The sequence below is a fragment of the Mya arenaria genome, chromosome 1, assembly GCF_026914265.1.
Source record: "Mya arenaria isolate MELC-2E11 chromosome 1, ASM2691426v1".
Classification (NCBI taxonomy): Eukaryota; Metazoa; Mollusca; class Bivalvia; order Myida; family Myidae; genus Mya; species Mya arenaria.
Window position 1 is genome coordinate 11317137 of NC_069122.1, and position 9512 is coordinate 11326648.

A 9512-nucleotide genomic window follows, 5' to 3' on the forward strand; every position below is an offset into this window, starting at 1 on the left:
AGTAGTCTGTTGTCTGTATATTTATCACAACTGATTCCATTTTTCTTTAATGCTGCCCAAGCAATGCTGCATTTTTGCATTTGTTTGATAACAAAGGACTTTTAAGTAGACTATTTCAACCTCTTAAAATGACTTAATGTAACTGTACATAATAAACATTCATTTACCTTTTAGTAAAAATGACAACTCAGTTGATTTGAGTTACATTTTTTATTAAATCATAAAATATCTGTAACTAAAGGTCACAAAAAGTATATTCGTATAAATAAAACAAAATCATCTTTGTAAATGACGCAAATCAAAGTAAATCATAGGTGGCAGTATCGGCCAGAGATTGCGAAATGAATCTTTTTAACACATACGTATCAGTATCGGCCATGGATAACGAATGCATTATTTAAATACATAGGATTCAGCACCGGTCAGGGATAGCCAAACGTATCGTGTTGATACATACTTACCTGTCAAGGACAAAACATATTTTTATGCAAAGACAGAAACACGTAATATTTCAATACATGTGTGGAAGGTTCGGGCAAGATGATTCACGTATTATTTAATACACACGTGGTAGTTTCGGTCAGGGATGCTGAAATGTATTATTTTGATATAATGGTGCCAGTAGCGGTCATAGATATTAAATCGTAATTTAATACAGTGGCAGTATCGGTCAATGGCAAAATGTATTACTATAACCAAAAGGTCGCAATGTATTATTTTAATACATACGTGACTGTATCGGTCACGGATGCTGAAACGTGGTACTTTGATACATAGGTGGCAGTATATGTTAAGGATAGTTAAACGTATTATTTTAACACAAAGATGAATGTATCGGTCAAAGATGGTGGAACGTTTTATTTGAACACAAATGTGGCACTTTCTGTCAGAGATAGTGAAGCGTTTTTAACACATAATCGGCAGTATCGGTCCGAAATGGTGAAACGTATTACTTTAATACGATATGAGTAAGGGATGGTGAAACTTATTTTTTTCATTTAGTCTTATTATAACGCATACAGACGGAAACAATTTATTTATTTTCACACTCCCGGACTGATACTGGCACATATTGTTAAATATAATTGATAATCGTAATGTTACATTTTTACAATACAATGGAAAGTTCTGGTAAAAGCCAACTAGTCAAATATATCAATGAGTCTGATGAGACATAGGTTTCATTACCGAGTGTTTAATATGTACCATAATTCTTGGTATGATGGGCCAGTTTCCAATCATAGTTCTGATTATGGACATTATAACTCTGGGTCCCGACAAAACTGTACCGATTGATGAAAAGTTCAAACAGTTTCCACTGAACGTTCCGATGATGATCACCATCATTAATTTGGTTCACTAGTATTGTTTCAGACAAAACAGTCCGAGTTGATGTAGTTGGGTCAGTTTCAAATGAAAGAACGTTCTATTTATGATCTTTATAAATCTTGTGCACTAATATTGTTTCAGACAAAACTACTCCAGTTGATGAATGGTTAGAGCAGTTTCCACTGAACGTTCTGATCATGAACATTATAGAGGAGGGAACCGGGAACGGAGATGCCACAGTGACACAACAGACTCATTGCACGAAAATAAAGATGCACAGGTTTGCACACTTCAATGGTTTATAAAGGAACATTTGAGGCAAACCATGGTCATTGTACCGTGGCCAATTTAAAAACAAAACACCGATCTGTAGGCGCAAAACATACATGCGGTGTACAACCAAATCATTATTATCACAACCACACTCGTACAAGTAATTTAGTGATAATTGTTAAACAAAACAGGGATTTTATGTAAGTTTGTGCTAATTGGCTTTCATTAACCTTAAAACTAGACATGTTTGAAAATTTACAACTCTGTAATATCTAACACATGGTTTCAGCTAAATGCAGTTAAAATACTTATTGTAATTGCCAATTAAGCAGTTCCATGTTAGTTATATTTTAAATATGATGAAGTTGTAACTTTTCTAAAGTATATATCAATATATAGTTAAAAACATAAACAAGTACACAACTTGAAGTTTACTTTCATGGCAATGTTTACACTCACATGCTATTGTGTTTTAGATGTACTGCTTTGATGACAACGAATATGGCTGCCTTCCCTGCTCAAGAACAAAACATATGCGTTGCAAGGCAATTGTTTATCTGAACGACGAAAATCAATTAAAAGAAGTATCTAACAAAGTCCTTAATGAGGTTGTTGGTGTCAAAGACAATATATCACAGAAGTTAGAACAAATGGGTTCTATAATTGATAATGTTGCGCTCGAATCCGATGCAATCACTGAACACGTGAGGATATTCAAGTTAGAAATGGAAAGGTTGCTGCATCAGCTTTGCAAAAAGGTTATAAGTGATGTAGACGAGAAACGCAATACGGAGGTAAAACGAATAGATAAATTTAGGAACAGGTACAGAGAACACTTTGTCGACCTAAACACTGCGGCATCTTTACTACGATACCACATCAATGGTGATTTGGAAAATGCAGATTTGTTTGGAGCTCTTCAACAATCAAAATCAGTTCTATCAGAATTACAAACTGAAATTAAATACGACAAGGAACCAATTCCTATGACTTTAAAATGGACCGCAAGTGAATTAGTTGACCACATAAACATGGATATGGAAGATCTTCTGCAGAAACCGGTTTTGGCAATAGATTCTCAAAACCTAGAACCCAACCCAGATTACCAAGCACTTGATATAGTTGCTGATGCCACTGATATAAATGGAAAGGAAGAGATCACCACACCCCTAAATTTAAATGCATACAGGTATGAATTAGTATCGTCGGATTATGTAAGCGAGAGTTTGTCCTTGTCGACGTTATCGACAATAATCGAAGAACAGCCGATGTGGTTTCGAAAAGCAGAACTAATAGGCTTGATCAAACCAATGACTAAGAATATTGACAAATATGACTGCGACATCACTGCGTGTCTCGTGACGCAAGATGACGAATTCCTTCTAGTTGATCATAATAACAACAATATAAAACAGTTCGCCGGTGAATTGAGCGAGTTTAAGTTTAAACAACACACGCGGTTTACAGCTCGCCCCTGGGGTGCTGCAGCATGGAAATCATCGGGTGAAGAAAGAATTGTTGCGATTTCATTTCCTCATGTGCAGTCAATAGCGTGTCTTGATTTTAACAACTCTTCATCCAAACTTAGGTCAGTAAAAGTACAACACAGTTGTTACGGCATCGCTATCTTCCATGATTCCTTAATTGCTACAACGTACGACGATGGACATTATGTTTTATTTCTGAAAGAAGATTGTTCGATTATAAGAAAGATATCACTAGCCGATTCTGGAAATCCCACTATCATGCGTCCGATCTCCGTTCTTTATAACACAATAGATGACAACATTATTGTTACAACGGAAGGTCATTCATCTGCAAACGGATCTATACTTTACATCGACGCGGTCGGAAACATCGTTGACACAATTACTACGGCAAAAATCAAACGTTGTTTTTCATGCGATTACGATAAAGATGGTAACCTATACATCTGTGACCGAAAGTCTTCGACGGTTTTCGTGAAATCAAAACTAGGCGACGTCATCTGGAATAAGTCAGACTTGTTGCCTACGATTCTTTCAAGGAAGAGTCATATTCGTGGTAGCAGATGTATCCAGTTCAGTTAAATTGTTTTGTTTAAATGAAATTATTTAACATGAAGAGGAAACAAACCCGGACATGACATGGATAATTTTTAAACCCACGTTTTATTTCCTTCTGTAAACCGGTTTTGAAGATTAGTTCGTAGTAGGTTACATGATTAAACATTTTAAAAGTTTAAATTTCGAAAATGTTCACTGTAGCAAACATGTGTCTTGTTTTGCGGAAATTAAAGGAAATAACATCATTATCACTTCTATATAGTCTGTTATTCAATTGTTCAGATAATGCTTCTATTCAGCTGACCTTAAACATCGAATTGGGTATATTTTGTTTCTTAGACTTTGGTGCAAAGTATATAAGCATTGAATAAACTATTTGCTATCGAGTAGTTAGATATCAGATATTGCTTTTCGATCGAATTGATTGGTTTCGAATGGAATTCTTTCAAACATAAATGCCTTATGATTGTATGACCACGATCAATATGTAAACAACGTAGTTTAAAGCTATGAATTGAAATACATGTGCATTGGTTATGATTCATTATCAATTCATTGGAACATAACTAAATTCAAAGGTAATGTCATTTTCTAGTTCATTTAGTTATTCCAATATTACTATTTTGGTTTTCGGCTTCCGAAGCTCCCTTGAATGTATGTATTTATTAACCCCAGTTAACTAAGCACAGTATTGCCATTCTGTAAGCTTGTATGAAAGTTTGATGTGAACATCATTTCGTAAGTTGTATAGTGTTTGTTGTTTGTTCTTTTACAGTATAAAGTGAAACTCATGAGAGGCCATGCTACCATCAGAAAAGTGTTTAAATAGAAACAAATGTGGTAAAATGTTTACATGAGACGCAACCTTTGACGGTATTTAGAGTGAGGTGGATGTATGTATATTGAAGTGACACACTACTCTATAATCTATGATAGATAGAAGAAAGTTTCTTCTTCTATAATCTATGTGTTAGGACATATCCTTTTGAGCCGAATCGTCTTTTGATATTTCGCTAGTGTGATAAACAGTTAAGGTATCATTTTACGTTTCGTGTTTAGTAAACAACTGATTAACATGCATAAATCAGTGTTGTTGTAGACATCACCTCACTCATGGCGACGTACATTATGTCACCAATGTGACGAAACTTAAAGACAGTTTACAAAACTCAGGGAACAAAACCCAGAAGAGAACAGTGATTCTATTGTATAACTGATATGCTTCTCCTTATATTAGACTGAGTCTGGTGAGGCAACACTATCAAAGATCTAAACAGACTGATATTCGGCTTTTTACCAATGTCCATATATTCATTGATTGACCCGAAACGAAAATAATTGGTATAAGTTAGTAAGCGAAAATCGCTTTAAATACCACTAAAGGGACACATATTTAAAGAGGATGAGCCTAAACATGTTGATATTCGGGTCGTACAAATGCCACCAGGACCATGAACACAGAACGGAAGTGGACATGAAGGAATGCAATGATATGGAGCAACAACGGTACGTATGGCGACGATTAGTAAATATTGAGGTCATATTGTTTTTACTTTAGCTTTTATTCCTAATTGTGGGGACATATGCGAGGTATTTGTAAACTAGTACAATCATGCAAAGCATTCCATCGCTCGTTCGAGACCGTTTAAATATGGTTGGCCTATATTTGTTTATTATGCTCAACATGTTTAATTACTGTGTAGTGTGTTGTTTTTGTTTGTGACGTTTTCGTTTGTTTTCATGAGATATAAGAAACGCATTTGATACATATTGAGACAAGTATGAGGTTTTGTACTCAAAAACTAGTTAAACTAGTATCCTTCCGTTTCGCTGACGGTTCCAAGGCAGTACCACCAACATAAATTTTAAAATGATAATGGTGCCTGTTGTTGTTTGTCTATGTTGTTTCGAAGCGTTGTGTGCCTCTCGTTTAGTGTATGTAAGATCTTAACCTTGTACCTCTAAATCATTTCTACAAGCCCCTGCAGTTTCCATTGTATGTCCAGATTGTTAGTGTATGCACAACTTATTAATCCAATCTCTCTATTAAGATGTGTCATTCAATTCGACAAAAGTCGATATTTCACGAACGCTTACTTTAAAAATACGTGTAATAAAGGACACATTTCTTTTACGATGTTTTGCGATTTGAGTGAAAAAGATCGTAATCAAGATTGAAACACAGAAATAAAAAGACCATTGATATTGATTGCAGGCTTATTTTGAAATGCTAGGAAGGAGAGAAATTCTTTTTTCTTTGAGGAATTTTCTTTGAACAAGTTATTTTAATTTCGGTCGTGAGATGGAATACAAGCTTGAAGCACAGAAATTAGTAGACCAGCGAGAGAAAGAGAGACATAAAGAAAAGATGGAAGCATTGCAGCTCAATATAGAACTGGAAAGGATGAAAGAGCAAACTATAAGGTAACTAAATAAATGTACTGATTATCATTTTGATCAAATACAGATATCAAAGGTTTCAAGAATATTAAACCGAAAAGTTTTAGTTTGTTTCAATTTTATACAAGAACGTAATATTAGCGTCCATTGCTTTGTGTGTTCAATGCAACAACTCCAAATCTTACAGAAGAACCTAATAACTGTTATATTTATATGCAAAATCGCATTACCTGCTTCTATTTCTATGCAAGAACGAACTCAATAGCTGTTTCTATTTCTATATCGTAACATGGATTCAAGAATATTATATATGCTTTTATTATTAATTCATGACCTTAATGCTGCACTCTCACAGATTGAACGTTTTAAAAACTTTTTTTATATTTTTGTCTTGGAACGAGCCAATTTATGTGAAATCGCATATTAACCATTCATATAAGAATGCTGACATAAAATAGTCAGATATTTTTCTATTTAAGTTCAAATATTGATGTTTTATGCATTTTTCTTCAACCGTAAGTAACGCTTTAAGACATAAAAGACTTGTTTTCGAACTGAAATATGAAAATCTGCGATCTAATATTTTGTCAGCAATCTTTTATCACTAGTTTACAGATGTTTACGCAAAAATTTGCTTATTCCAAGACAAAAAAATAAAACAGTTGTAAAAACGGTAAATCTGTGGTAGTGCAACTTTAATGTAATAACACACTAACTGTTTCCATTTCTATCAGCAATGTATTTTATACTCTTCTAATGATAAATAGCTAAACATTGTTGTTTGGAAAACGATTTACGATATTTCTTTTCAGAAATGAGCAGAAAGTACAGAAGTCAAGGTTTATCAGTATCAGCTGAAAAACTTTTGACATTTGTTCCATTCAAATATTATGTATGGCTAATAGGCAGCATCAAAACGTCAAATTAACGAAAGTTATTACAGATGTGATAAATACACCGACACACACGCTTGGATACAGGAATGGCTGAATGTCATTTTTTCGTATTAACAACATGAGCATGTGAATTACATAACTCGCCATTGTTTTGCCACTTAAGTTTTGTTTTGAACACTGAATTACTAATCAGTGTCACAGTATTTGTCAGTACTACTAAACTGTCACATAAATCCCTGGTTCACGAGTTGCCATGCTATGCAAAGCTCTTCTGCAGGTTCATGATCGAAGGTGCACTACTGTTGCAGCTACATGTGACAAGTTCCTTTTCGGACCATCTGCAACTAAGTCAAGGGTTATAACTCCTCCCGTGTCACTCAAATCAGACGAGCAAAAATCTCTATTCTGACAAATATTCCTATGAAGTTTAATGGTTGTATGTGCCATAATATTGGAGTTAAATGCATCAAGCACTCGTCTAGAAGGGACAAAATGTGCCTATATAGCCCCATTAAATAATGACCAAGTTACAGCCCAGACAAAATTTAAGAAATTACAAGGACGTTTGAAAAAATGCCTTGTCAGTTTCAATTTGACCTACAGTCATTGGCTTTGCACGCTATAAGTCATCTTCTCATAATGAACATGTGTGCGAATTATGAAATCCCCCTTGTTGAACTGTTATCAAAATCGCATGCCCAATGCGTGTTTTGTTATTCAAATGTCGTGCATTTCAGTAAAATAAAACGTAATTCAAAACCACAAGTAAGGCACAAGAGATATAATAAATTATGCACACTTTTATGCAATGCTAAACACGTGAACGACCGCAGAACAGATAGTTTTGATTTATTTTTATTTTTAAGAATATTTTACATTTTTAGTGAATTCCTTTACTAGCAATATGGAAAATGCAACATTGGATATATTACATTTCTACATAAAATTCAATACATAAAACATTTACACACAGAATAAACAATAAAAGTAAATCACAAACACATGTTGCTTGAATAATTACCAAATAACCAATCACAACCATTACAAATTGTACTACTCATGAATATATTCAAGTTAGGTATTATATTCACAACAAAATTACAGTGGCTATAATCATATTTGTTACAAAAACGAACTTTCTGCACCTGTATATGACTTAATAAGGCTATGAGTTACCATTTTAATATTGCGTCTTAAGTTGATAAACAATGTAACAATTGATTTTATCAATTACTATGCGTGTTCCAGGGAGACCCCTAGCCGGACATATGGAACGTAAACATGTAGCACCTAAACTGAGCGTTTTGGTTTCCCAAAGCATGTATTTAACATATGGCTCAAAGATGATATATAAGGTATCCATTCGATACTTTCAATGGTTCGTCTCAAAGTGAAGATAATCTATTTGATGGCTGGATGATTCGACAAGACTGTCTTTGATAATTGGACCTTTGAAATCCCGACAAACGTTCTTCAATTTGGCGAAAACGTCTTCAATGTTTGTGCTCAAAATGATGCTATTCCTAACGTTGCATTTCAAAGCTTTGGAGTGTTCTGAAAATTGGTTTGCAATATCAATCAGCGATGCGTCAGGTAGAGACATATTTTCAAATTCCATCTCATGAATACACATCTCTGCGAATTGGTCGACAATGTTTTCAACTCGAGTGTTCTTGAATCGCACTGTTTGCAATGTCGGAAAAGTACTCGCATTATTTAAAATGGACAAAATGACTTGCTCTTCACAGCGCTCAAACGATAGTTTTGAAAGATTAATCCAGTTTTTAGCATTGAAAAACTTTCCAATTTGATCCTCTGTTACGTTAACAAGATACAGTATTTCTAATGCATCTGAACACACCTTTTCTACAACAGATTGTGACATTTCATCAACACGAAGTTCCGACAGGTTTTCACACATGGATAAATCAGCCTCGTTTACTTGAACATTCTCGAGACTTAATTCACGAATGCTTCTGGTGAAATGTGCGTGTTCTTGAAGTTGAAGCTCTTTTGGCGGAAGTATTTGTAGTTTCGGTTTGGATGTATAAGCCCAAAATATTTCTAAATTTTTAATTGGGATATTTACAATCTGTACATTTAAGGTCTGCACATCGATCCACACCCTCTTGAGATTCGTCATATGTGACATGTCCAGCACCTTATCTTCGTGCGAATTCAATGCTTCAATGCGAAGTTCTTCTAGTTCATTACAGTATGCTAAACACTCTAACACGGACATTCCTTTTTCTGAAGACACATTGCGCACTATTAATTCCTTTAGTTTACTTGACTGTGACAAATCAAAATGTCCATTCAGTTCAACATGAACAAGACTAAGCTGTTCCAGATTGTTTGTAAAGTTCGATGACGCAGGAACAGTTACAATCAGTGGTTTACACGTATTTGCAATTGGTGTACTATAATATACCCATAGTTCACATAAGTTTTCAGCCGGAATGACAGCTTTGTCCACTTTGACGTTAACAATCCTAAGTCGTTCAAGGTATATGAGTTCAGAGAAGTCCAGTGTGACATTGTTTGGATACTGTAATGAATCTAATCGTAG

General features: G+C 34.6%; 1 long non-coding RNA gene across 1 annotated transcript; it reads left to right on the forward strand.

The window, feature by feature from the left end:
• Nucleotides 1-4127: 4127 nt before the first annotated feature.
• On the forward strand, nt 4128-6065 carry LOC128238746 (uncharacterized). Its single transcript, XR_008261762.1, has 3 exons — nt 4128-4225; nt 4423-5153; nt 5863-6065. It is a non-coding gene; the product is annotated as an uncharacterized LOC128238746 (long non-coding RNA).
• Nucleotides 6066-9512: the final 3447 nt, after the last annotated feature.